This window comes from Schistocerca serialis, chromosome 7 (assembly GCF_023864345.2).
Source record: "Schistocerca serialis cubense isolate TAMUIC-IGC-003099 chromosome 7, iqSchSeri2.2, whole genome shotgun sequence".
Taxonomy (NCBI): Eukaryota; Metazoa; Arthropoda; class Insecta; order Orthoptera; family Acrididae; genus Schistocerca; species Schistocerca serialis.
In genome coordinates this window covers 270,767,022-270,779,499 of record NC_064644.1, presented here as the reverse complement: position 1 = coordinate 270,779,499, position 12,478 = coordinate 270,767,022, and the positions used below count along the sequence as shown (strand labels likewise).

General features: G+C 42.7%; 1 long non-coding RNA gene across 1 annotated transcript in view; it reads left to right on the top strand.

Annotated features, from left to right (window-relative positions):
• LOC126412507 (uncharacterized) overlaps window positions 1–12,478 on the top strand; it is a 630,690-nt gene that overhangs the window by 144,234 nt on the left and 473,978 nt on the right. Inside the window, exon 2 of the long non-coding RNA XR_007575300.1 lies at window positions 6,644–6,714. This is a non-coding gene — a long non-coding RNA (uncharacterized LOC126412507). The remainder of the gene's footprint in view (window positions 1–6,643; window positions 6,715–12,478) is intronic.

Sequence of the window (12,478 nt, the reverse complement as noted above, 5' to 3'; positions counted from 1 at the left end):
CGATATTTGGAGATACACAGTTTTATAATATAAACCTACTTCTAATCGATATAAGTGTTACACATGCCCCATGTTTCATTGAGATATCCTGATAGGGATACTTCAATAACACTTCAGAACAGTGTTGGGCGAAAAAACATTTTTTTGCAAATACATTACACAACAAACACTTCGCCTGACTGTTCGTATAAACACTGTTTCATGAAGTATTAAAGCAAAAAAATTAAATTCTGTTGCTTTCAGAAAATATATATTCTTCTATACGTGAGTCCGTCTTGTACAAAATATATATATAGAAATTTACATATTGCTTAATACACAGTTTTCATTGCACATTGTTAATCTAAACCTATTTGTCACTGTATGATTACTAGGAAGCTATATTTTGTCTCTTGTAAATATACATGCAGTTCATTAAGAGAACATAACACGCAATACAGTATATAAACTTTTCTCCCTTTGTCTGCCTATATACATTTTTGGCAGTCTTCTGTTATTTTCAGCCTCAACACTTATCTGTGTATTGACACATTTGGCAGTCCTTCTGATCATTCTGCAGTATTCAATCAACACAGTCCTTAGGTCTGTCATAGTCTGGAGTTTACGTGCAATTTGTATATCAAATTAAGTTATACCGAATGTGAAACTTATAGACATGTATCACTAGTGTGATAACAGAAAAGTTTTTCCCAACGTAACAACACTTGGTAATACAACGTCAAGAAGAAGAACATGTGGGGTAAAATACTATTTGATTAAATACATGTACAGTTTTTCAATTTGCCCCTTATTACTCATTTCTGAGGGCATAAGGTTCTTAAACCTACACTGTTATGAACACCTAATGGCTTTTTGACTTAGGATAAACAAGATAATAGGCTTTAGTGTGCAGAGTTCCTTGCACTTCAAGGGGGCCATTATAAATAAATCTGAACTTAGAAATTTCCTGGTTTATTTCACTAGATTTTTCGTGAGTTTTTACGAGAACAAAATCACCAATTTTGGATTTGGTCACTTCAAAGCCCTTATCCTGCCTTTTAGATCTGGTTTCCGCTTTTTCTTCCATTCTTTTTCTTATTAAGTCTTTTTTCTCCCTCAGATCTAGTTCTGCATAGGGTGGAAATTGTAACGTGTCTTCAATTATACTTTTGCTCTTATGATTAAGTAGAATTTCCTCGGCTGTAAATACTGTAATTTCACGGTGGAGGGTATTCATTACACTTTCAAAGTCTCCAATAAATGTGCCCAATGCGTTATGTTTGTGGTGGCAGTAAGTTCGACACAATCTGCCTAGTTCACGCATATAGTGCTCCACAACATGTTATTTACCGGCCAATTATAGACGCCTGGGGGTTTGACTCAAATGGTTCAAATGGCTCTGAGCACTGTGGGATTTAACTGCTGTGATCGTCAGTCCCCTGAAACTTAGAACTACTTAAACCTAACTAACCCAAGCAAATCACAAACACCCATGCCCAAGGCAGAATTCGAACCTGTAACCGCAGCGGTCGTGCGGTTCCAGACTGTAGCGCCTAGAACTGCTCGGCCACTCTGCCCGGCGCCTGGGGGTTTCTTCGGTTTCCTGATTTCTACGTCTTTCACAACTCTTGTCAATTCTTGCCACCATATCGTATCGCGGATGGCTCTTTATTTTCTCGTTCGGTATTTGCTGCCGGATTTTCTTTGGAAAAGACTTCATTTTTCTTTTCATATTCATCTTCCGTTGTGCTTGGTTCATTTTCTTCTATTTCTACATTTTCTTCATCTGAACTATGACTTATTTCATATTCACTGTCTGATTCTAGCATGAACGCTACTCTTAGAGAATGAGCCAGCTCTTCTTTTGGCCTTTCGTTAGTTTTCTTATTTTCAAATTTCCGATCCTTTCCTAAAATTGCTATTTCATTTTTAGTCACAGGCGTCTTGAAAATCACTGTTGATGACATTAACTTTATCTTCGTATTTCGTATAACCGTCTTGGATTTCAGTGGTTTGCATGTACTCGTCTGACTCTATATTCTTATGACCGTCGACAGTATTTAATTGTATGAGCTAGGATCGCTTCATCCACTCTATTGAGGATTTCATGCTTCTCCAGATTCCTGCTTCTGCCGACCAATTTTTCTGCTTCTGGCCCCAATTACTCTAACATCGGCAGCTCGCGTGCTTTGCGCGGCGCCTTTCTCTCCCTTACTAACCACTTCCTCTAAAATCGCTACTCGCGCACCTTGCGAGGCGCTAACTGCTTTCACCTCCTTTTTATTTTTGGACAACTCCCTCTTCTCAACATTTCCCCTTTCGTTTCTCTCTTTTATTAAATCTATGGTCGTATAATCCTCTTCAGAGTTTTCCTGCTCATATTGCTCTAAACTGTAAAACAAATCATCACGCCATTCCGTGATCCCTGAAGACTCATTTTCGCACAAATTGTCTGTCTTTCGCTTTTATTTAATAACGTGTCTGATTCCTTTCTTAATTCGGTAATATTTCTCACCGAAACAGGTCCACTGAATTCCCGCGTGATGTCATCACTTCCTACTACCGCTACTACAGCAGCACGATGGACAACTGATCGCTCCGGCAAGTTCGAAGTATGAGTGTATATCTAGAGTTACTATTCAGACTGAACCTACTCTCATCCGGGAAGAGCACCCTACCACAGTCCTCATTGGTCAGTCCCTACGTCCTTGGCACCATCGCCAAGATGCCTCAATGTACGGGTGTCAACAGAACTCGGCCCAGTAGTCGTCGGGCTGAGACCACCCCCAACAGTCTCCGTGCCACTGTGGAGTGTGAGATTGTGTGCCTTGCAGACCTGGCAAACGGGGTTGCCATTGCGGTTTGGAGTGGATACCTCCTTGGTTCAAATGGCTCTGAGCACTATGGGACTTAACATCTGAAGTTATCAGTCCCCTAGATCTTAGAACTACTTAAACCTAACTAAACTAAGGACATCACACACATCCGTGCCCGAGGCAGGATTCGAATCTGCGACCGTAGCAGTCGCGCGGTTCCAGATTGAAGTGCCTAGAACACTAGGCCACAACGGCCGGGTCTACATCTGAAAAATGATGTCTATTCAAATTTCGAGCCGGTCTCATAAGTGTTTTAAATTGTAAGACATTTCCAGGGGCAGATGTGGACACTGACCACAATCTATTGGTTATGAATTGTAGATTAAAACTGAAGAAACTGCAAAAAGGTGGGAATTTAAGGAGATGGGACCTGGATAAACTGACTAAACCAGAGGTTGTACAGAGTTTCAGGGACAGCATAAGGGAAGAATTGACAGGAATGGGGGAAAGAAATACAGTAGAAGAAGAATGGGTAGCTCTGAGGGATGAAGTAGTGAAGGCAGCAGACGATCAAGTGGGTAAAAAGACGAGGGCTAGTAGAAATCCTTGGGTAACAGAAGAAATATTGAATTTAATTGATGAAAGGAGAAAATATAAAAATGCAGTAAACGAAGCAGGCAAAAAGGAATACAAACGTCTCAAAAATGAGATTGACAGGAAGTGCAAAATGGCTAAGCAGGGATGGCAAGAGGACAAATGTAAGGATGTAGAGGCTTATCTCACTGGGGGTGAGATAGATACTGCCTACAGAAAAATTAGAGAGACCTTTGGAGATAAGAGAACAACTTGTATGAATATCAAGAGCTCAGATAGAAACCCAGTTCTAAGCAAAGAAGGGAAAGCAGAAAGGTGGAAGGAGTATATAGGGGGTCTATACAAGGGCGATGTACTTGAGGACAATATTATGGAAATGGAAGAGGACGTAGATGAAGATGAAATGGGAGATACGATACTGCGTGAAGAGTTTGACAGAGCACTGAAAGACCTGAGTCGAAACAAGGCCCCGGGAGTAGACAACATTCCATTAGAACTACTGACGGCCTTGAGAGAGCCAGTCCTGACAAAACTCTACCGTCTGGTGAGCAAGATGTATGAAACAGGCGAAATACCCTTAGACTTGTAGAAGAATAAAATAATTCAAATCCCAAAGAAAGCAGGTGTTGACAGATGTGAAAATTACCGAACTATCAGTTTAATAAGTCACAGCTGCAAAATACTAACACGAATTCTTTACAGACGAATAGAAAAATTGGTAGAAGCCGACCTCGGGGAAGATCAATTTGGATTCCGTAGAAATATTGGAACACGTGAGGCAATACTGACCTTACGACTTATCTTAGAAGAAAGATTAAGGAAAGGCAAACCTACATTTCTAGCGTTTGTAGACTTAGAGAAAGCTTTTGACAATGTTGACTGGAATACTCTCTTTCAAATTCTAAAGGTGGCAGGGGTAAAATACAGGGAGCGAAAGGCTATTTACAATTTATACAGAAACCAGATGGCTGTTATAAGAATCGAGGGACAGGAAAGGGAAGCAGTGGTTGGGAAGGGAGTGAGACAGGATAGTAGCCTCTCCCCGATATTATTCAATCTATATATCCAGCAAGCAGTAAAGGAAACAAAAGAAAAGTTCGGAGTAGCTATTAAAATCCATGGAGAAGAAATAAAAACTTTGAGGTTCGCCGATGACGTTGTAATTCTATCAGAGACAGCAAAGGAGTTGGAAGATCAGTTGAACGGAATGGACAGTGTCTTGAAAGGAGGGTATAAGATGAACATCAACAAAAGCAAAACGAGGATAATGGAATGTAGTCGAATTAAGTCGGGTGATGCTGAGGGAATTATATTAGGAAATGAGACACTTAACGTAGGAAAGGAGTTTTGCTATTTGGGGAGCAAAATAACTGATGATGGTAAAAGTAGAGAAGATATAAAATGTAGACTGGCAATGGCAAGTGAAGCGTTTCTGAAGAAGAGAAATTTGTTAACATCGAGTATAGATTTAAGTGTCAGGAAGTCGTTTCTGAGAGTATTTGTATGGAGTGTAGCCATGTATGGAAGTGAAACATGGACGATAAACAGTTGGGACAAGAAGAGAACAGAAGCTTTCGAAATGTAGTGCTACAGAGAATGCTGAAGATTAGATGGGTAGGTCACATAACTAATGATGAAGTATTGAGCAGAATTGGGGAGAAGAGGAGTTTGTGGCACAACTTGACAACAAGAAGGGACCGGTTAGTAGGACATGTTCTGAGGCATCAAGGGATAAAAAATTTAGCATTGGAGGGCAACGTGGAGGGTAAAAATCGTATAGTTAGACCTAGAGATGAATGCACCAAACAGATTAAGAAGGATGTAGGTTGCAGTAAGTACTGGGAGATGAAGAAGCTTGCACAGGGTAGGGTAGCATGGAGAGCTGCATCAAACCAGTCTCAGGACTGAAGACCACAACAACAACAACTCATAAGTGTGTGCTAGTAGCGTCACTAAGAAGTTGTGAATCAGTTTTGCTTTAAATAAACGCTGTAACGGTCGTGAGTGTTAGCTGTCTTTGAGATTGAACATGGTGAGCTGATGTTAGTCAAGATTGCCTTTAAGACGCTGTTATCAACACCTCCCTGAGCTTAAATGGGGTCGTGTAATCGGTCTACGGGAAGCTGGACTTTCCTTCCGCGATACTGCACAAAGACTTGTCAAGAATGTAGTCACTAGTCACTATAAATGACTGCTGGCAGCTGTGGTCACGTCAGTGTACGGTCGCAAGAAGACTGGGTTCTGGACGGTCACATGGCGTGTGGTCTAGGCGTATCGTACTGCATCTGCAACAGCAATTTCAGCATGAGTTAGTAAAACAGTGACACAACGAACTGTTACAAACCGGTTACATGAAGGACAGCTCCGAAGCAGACGTCCTGTCACGTGCATTCCATTGACCCGAAACCACCTCCACTTGCGATTTCAGTGACGTCAAGCGAGAGCTCGTTAGAGGGCAGGGTGAAAGTGTGTTGTGTTTACTGATGAAAGCTGGTTTTCCATCGTTACCAGTGATGGCCGTGCGTTGGACAGAAGGAGGCCAGTTGAGGGCCTGCAAGCAACGTGTCTGCGTACTAGACATACTGGACCTACATCTAGAGTCATGGTCTGGGGAGTGATTACATGTGACAGCAGGAGCACTCTCTTGGTTATTCCACGCACCCTGACTGGAAATTTGTATGTAGGCTGCTGATTCGACCTGTTGTGCTTCCATTCATGTACAGCATTCCAATGCTTGTTTCCAAGAAGGTAACGTTTGCCCACATACTGCTGTTGTAGCCCAGCATGCTCTATAGAGTGTCGACATGTTGCCTCGGTGTGCTCCATCACCAGATCTGCCACCAATCGAACACAATGGGACGTCATCGGACGAGAACTCCAGCATCATTCACAATCAGCATTAACCGTCCCTGTACTGATAGGTGAAGTGCAAAAGGCGTGGACTTCCAGCCCACAAACTGACAGCTGACACCTATACAACACAATGCGTGCATATCTGTATGCTTGCATTCAACATGCTGGCGGTTACACCAATTATTAATGTACCACAATTGTAATTGCTTATGTCACACTTACATTAGCCTGTGATCTTGCAATGTTAATCATTTAAATATGTTTCAGGACATACGTAGTCCTGAAAATTCATTACTCTACATGAATTATTTTTTAGTATTGCGATTTTTTTCCGTCATTGTGTCTGTAAAGTAACTTGTAGCTCATCATCTCTTGTTCTGACGGTGATATTCCTATTCCAGGGCACAGGAGGCTGCCATGACAGTTCACCAGTCACGCTTTGAGTGGGCATCACTGGACTGCTGAGGATTATGTAAGTACCCTAAGCAACTTTGTGGCTGAAAGCTAAGGATGGTGTGGGTACCAGGTACAACTTGCATCTGCAGTACTATAGATGAGGTGGATACTCCGAACAACTTGCGATTGTAGTACAAAGGATTTTGTGCGAACTCAGATGAACCTAAAGCTTAAGATCAAGAGAAGGTAAGTTGTTTGGGTATCCATAAGCAACTTGTTGCTGCATTGCTGTGAACGTCCTGTAGTTGTAGCGATAAAGCTTATGTGGGTACTCCAAAGACTGCAGCGCAAAGGGTGATATGGACACTCTAAACTCCAGAACCGATAACAGTGCGAGTGTATTTACTATTTACTTTTTCGTAAGTTATAGCATCGATTTCGAACTTTGCTTCCGGACTAGTCTGTAGATATCTACTGAAACATTCTTGCTCCAGTTCATGGTTACTGGATCTAGACATTTCTACCAAGTTTCCTTCTGGTTCATTTGTATTTGGTTTAGTTACTTCTTCATATCAAAGGGTGCGTTTGAATAGTGCTGTACTTGAATACGACTCGAACAGTTCGAGCAGTTGTCGTTACAGCTCGAAGAACTTCGGGCGTTGCTCGACAAATTGATCGCTGCTCTGGTATTATCTCCATGACGTGTCATAGCTTTAGTAATGTGTTAAGGATTTTAATCACAAAAATAACCGTGAAACCTTTGCTGCAGTCTCTTACAGAGGCGAAGCATATGCAAACATAGTCACTAATAAATAAATACGTGATTTCAATCACGATTTAATCTGAGTCTCGAGCTTTAGCTCGTACTGCGACTTTGTGACGTGTGTTGGTATTGTGTTCACAACGGGTCTTGCCACTGTTATATATTCTTGCAATCGCAATTACAGCCAGATTAATACGATTTATTTCGTTTATTAAGAATTCAATTCCCTATTAAATTTTCCTTCTTGTTTCATCTCAATGTTACTATCTTAGTTTTAAAGCCGCTTACCTATTTTACGCGTTGTTCTAATATGAGGACAGGGAACGAATTACTTATTTGCAACTCACTTGGTTAATTATTATAACCTTTAATAAGCCAATAGAGAACCGTATTGGGACAATATTTCATCCTTTGACTGTTATATTCACAGGAAAGAATCACTGCAACTATTTAAATATGGTTTTCATAAATATCACAATTATGATTTACTGTAAATTAGTTTAAGTACAACAGGAATTTGTACGGTGATAGGATTTGTCATCATTTCCACCTGTTTTTCACGAATCTTCAGACTTCAAGCAGAGCTGTACCTTGTGCTTGTGGCAATTTTTTAGTTTTTAGTAGATCCAAATGTCACCTGATTGTTCCAACAGCATTCGATACTGTTTCGAGGTCTGCCCATACTGTGAAATCTCGAGGTTGTTCGAACGTGAGTATCGTTTACCCAGTCCAATGTTCGACCGTATCCTAGTAACTGCCCTTAATTCAACCCATACGGGTTATAAAAATGCATGTGTGTATACATTTGTGCTCCACATCTCATTTTGCACTACTGGATCGATTTCAACTAGACTTGGTGCACGTATCACCTGTTGTATGGAAAGAATCGGTTGGAGGTAAGAACCTAGTACCTATCAAAAGGGGCGAGGAGGTGAAAAAGCAGTGTGGCTACAAGGCGCGAATACCCATACTTAAAGTCATCCAGTATATGAGAATGAGAGCACTTAGTGACTTGCAACGAGCGTCAAACATAATTTGAAACGCTGAAAAAATTTTTTCCCGCTTTCGCTTACAGTTCACATAAAATGATGAAAGGGAAAAAGCTTATCACTTAGTACATTTTCGCTGTTCGTATAGTAAAACTGCTGCATCAGCACGACATTTTCATTTAGTACTTCTTTACTACTAACTATGTTCGTGACAGATTATGCAAACAGTATGAATATATACCATTGAATATATCTGCAAAATTATATCAATTTACTATACGAGGTACATTCAAGTTCTAAGGCCTCCGATTTTTTTTCTAGTTAACTGCTCACCCGAAATCGATGAAACTGGCGTTACTTCCCGACCTAATCGCCCTGCAGACTTACACATTTTTCACAATGCTGACGCCATGATTCCATGGCAGCGGCGAAGGCTTATTTAGGAGTCTGTTTTGACCACTGGAAAATCGCTGAGGCAATAGCAGCACGGCTGGTGAATGTGCGGCCACGAAGAGTGTCTTTCATTGTTGGAAAAAGCCAAACGTCATTAGGAGCCAGGTCAGGTGAGTAGGGATCATGAGGAATCACTTCAAAGTTGTTTTGACGAAGAAACTGTTGTGTAATGTTAGCTCGATGTGCGGGTGCGTTGTCTTGGTGAAACAGCACACGCGCAGCCCATCCCGGACATTTTTGTTGCAGTGCAGGAAAGAATTTGTTCTTCAAAACATTCTCGTAGGATGCACCTGTTACCGTAGTGCCCTTTGGAACGCAATGGGTAAGGATTACGCCCTCGCTGTCCCAGAACATGGACACCATCATTTTTTCAGCACTGGCGGTTACCCGAAATTTTTTTGGTGGCGGTGAATCTGTGTGCTTCCATTGAGCTGACTGGCGCTTTGTTTCTGGATTGAAAAATGGCAGCCACGTCTCATCCATTGTCACAACCGACGAAAAGAAAGTCCCATTCATGCTGTCATTGCGCGTCAACGTTGCTTGGCAACATGCCACACGGGCAGCCATGTGGTCGTCCGTCAGCATTCGTGGCACCCACCTGGGTGACACTTTTCGCATTTTCAGGTCGTTATGCAGGATTGTGTGCACAGAACCCATAGAAATGCCAACTCTGGAGGCGATCTGTTCAACACTCATTCGGCGATCCCCCAAAAGAATTCTCTCCACTTTCTCGATCATGTCGTGAGACCAGCTTGTGCGAGCCCGAGGTTGTTTCGGTTTGTTGTCACACGATGTTCTGCCTTCATTAAACTGTCGCACCCACAAACGCACTTTCGACATATCCATAACTCCATCACCACATGTCTCCTTCAACTGTCGATGAATTTCAATTGGTTTCACGCCACGCAAATTCAGAAAACGAATGATTGCACGCTGTTCAAGTAAGGAAAACGTCGCCATTTTAAGTATTTAAAACAGTTCTCATTCTCGCCGCTGGCGGTAAAATTCCATCTGCCGTATGGTGCTGCCATCTCTGGGACGTATTGACAATGAACGAGGCCTCATTTTAAAACAATGCGCATGTTTCTATCTCTTTCCAGTCCGGAGAAAAAAAATCGGAGGCCTTAGAACTTGAATGCACCTCGTACATGGCCTAGGAGATATGAAGTCACAAACACTGAGATGGGTGGAAATTGCCACGTTTAAATTTATTACTTCTTTGCTACTGACTCTATTCGCTAAAAATTTCCTAGACAGTATCCACATATGCTGCTGAACGTACCTACAAAATAATATCGTAGTTGAGAAGACAGGTGTCAAACACTCAGATACATGAAAAATTGCCACATCATGCATGACCGTTAAATTTATTATCTCTTTACTACTACCTCTATTCGTAAAATCGCAAAATCACATCACTGTACGATGCAGTTTTCAGGACATATGACGTCATGAACAATGACCTCCGTGAGAACGAAACTGTAAGGTGAAAACTGCTACTTATACAGGTAACATACACCACTGTCCATTAAAATTGCTACAACACGAAGATGACGTGCTACACACACGAAATTTAACCGACAGGAAGAAGATACTGTAATATGCAAATGATTAGCTTTTAGAGCATTCACACAAGGGTGGCGCCGGTGGCAACACCTACAACGTGCTAACATGAGGAAAGTTCCCAACCGATTTCTCATACACAAACAGCAGTTGACCGGCGTTGCCTGGTGAAACGTTGTTGTGATGCCTCGTGTAAGGAGGAGAAATGTGTACCATCACGTTCCCGACTTTGATAAAGGTCGGAATGTATCCTATCGCGATTGCAGTTTGTCGTATCGCGACATTGCTGTTCGCGTTGGTCGAGATCCAATGACTATTAGCAGAATATGGAATCGGTGGGTTCAGGAGGATAATACGGAACGCCGTGCTGGATCCCAACAGCCTCGTATCACTAGCAGTCGAGATGACTGGCATCTTATCCGCATGGCTGTAACGGATCGTTCAGCCACGTCTCGATCCCTGAGTCAACAGATGGGGACGTTTGGAAGACAACAACCATATGCACGAACAGTTCGATGACGTTTGCAGCAGCATGGGCTATCAGCTCGGAGACCACGGGTGCGTTACTCTTGACGCTGCATCACACACAGGAGCGCCTGCGATGGTGTACTCAACGACGAACCTGGGTGCACGAATGGCGAAACGTCATTTTTTCGTATGAATCCAGGTTCTGTTTACAGCATCATGATGGTCGCATCCTTGTTTGGCGACATCGCGGTGAACGCACATTGGAAACGTGTATTCGTCATCGCCATACTGGCGTATCACCGGCGTGATGGTATGGGGTGCCATTGGTTACACGTCTCGGTCACCTCTTGTTCGCATTGACGGCACTTTGAACAGTGGAAGTTACATTTCAGATGTGTTACGGCCCGTGGCTCTACCCTTCATTCGATTCCTGCGAAACCCTACATTTCAGCAGGATAATGCACGACCGCATGTTGTGGGTCCTGTACGGGCCTTTCTGGATACAGAAAATGTTCGACTGCTTCCCTAGCCAGCACATTCTCCATATCTCTCACGAATTGAAAACGTCTGGTCAATTGTGGCCGAGCAACTGGCTCGTCACAAGACGCCAGTCACTACTCTGGATGAACTGAGGTATCGTGATGAAGCCGCATGGGCAACTATACCTGTACACGCCATCCAAGCTCTGTTTGAGTCAATGCCCAGGCGTATCAAGGCCATTATTACGGCCAGAGGTGGTTGTTCTGGGTACTGGTTTCTCAGGATCTATGCACCCAAATTGCGTGAAAATGCAATCACATGTCAGTTCCAGTATAATATATTTGCCCAATGAATACCCGTTTGTCATCTGCATTTCTTTTTGGTGTAGGACTTTTAATGGCCAGTAGCGTATTTGTAAGATTTGTTAAACACATGTGTGTGATATATGCGTACTCTGGTAAAGTAGCAGGTAAAAAAGAGTCCTCTTATTCTCCTGTGACGATTTCTACCAAACCTGATACACATATAACTATCTCGTGGTAAAAGAAGCTTTGGGGTATGAACGACCAGCCTGCTATTGGGGTTGGCGAAGGTGGCAGGGGGGGGGGGGGAGGAGGAGTTGGGTAAGGAAAGGGAAGGAGGAGAACCACGCAGATAGTTGGGAGGAAGAAATGGTCAGAGAGAGGAGGGAGGAAGAGGTTGACTTAGAGGGGGAGAGGAAATAGAGGAGGGAACCGGAGAAGTACTCAGAGGGGGGAAGGAGGTGATTGACAGAGAGGGGGAGGAACAGATAGACACAGACAGGGGGTGGAGCAGCGGGCAGAGAGGGGGAGGAGGCGATGGGCAGTAGGGGAAGGAAGAGATGGACCCACAGAAGATTGGAAGAAATACATACCCGGGCAACATCAGGTGCTCAGCTAGTCTTTCGGTATAAAAGCTTTAGAACTTCTTTCTCTGTAATCTTACGAAGTTGCCAGTAGGGATGATAAAATTGTTTTAAAAGTTGTCAGGCGTCATGAGTCGGATCAGTTATGCACCTCTATTTGTGCTTCCTGGGCTGACAGTGTGAAACTTTTGCTTATCCATGGCGCACCGAATAACGTGCTATAGAGAGCCCCCATAAA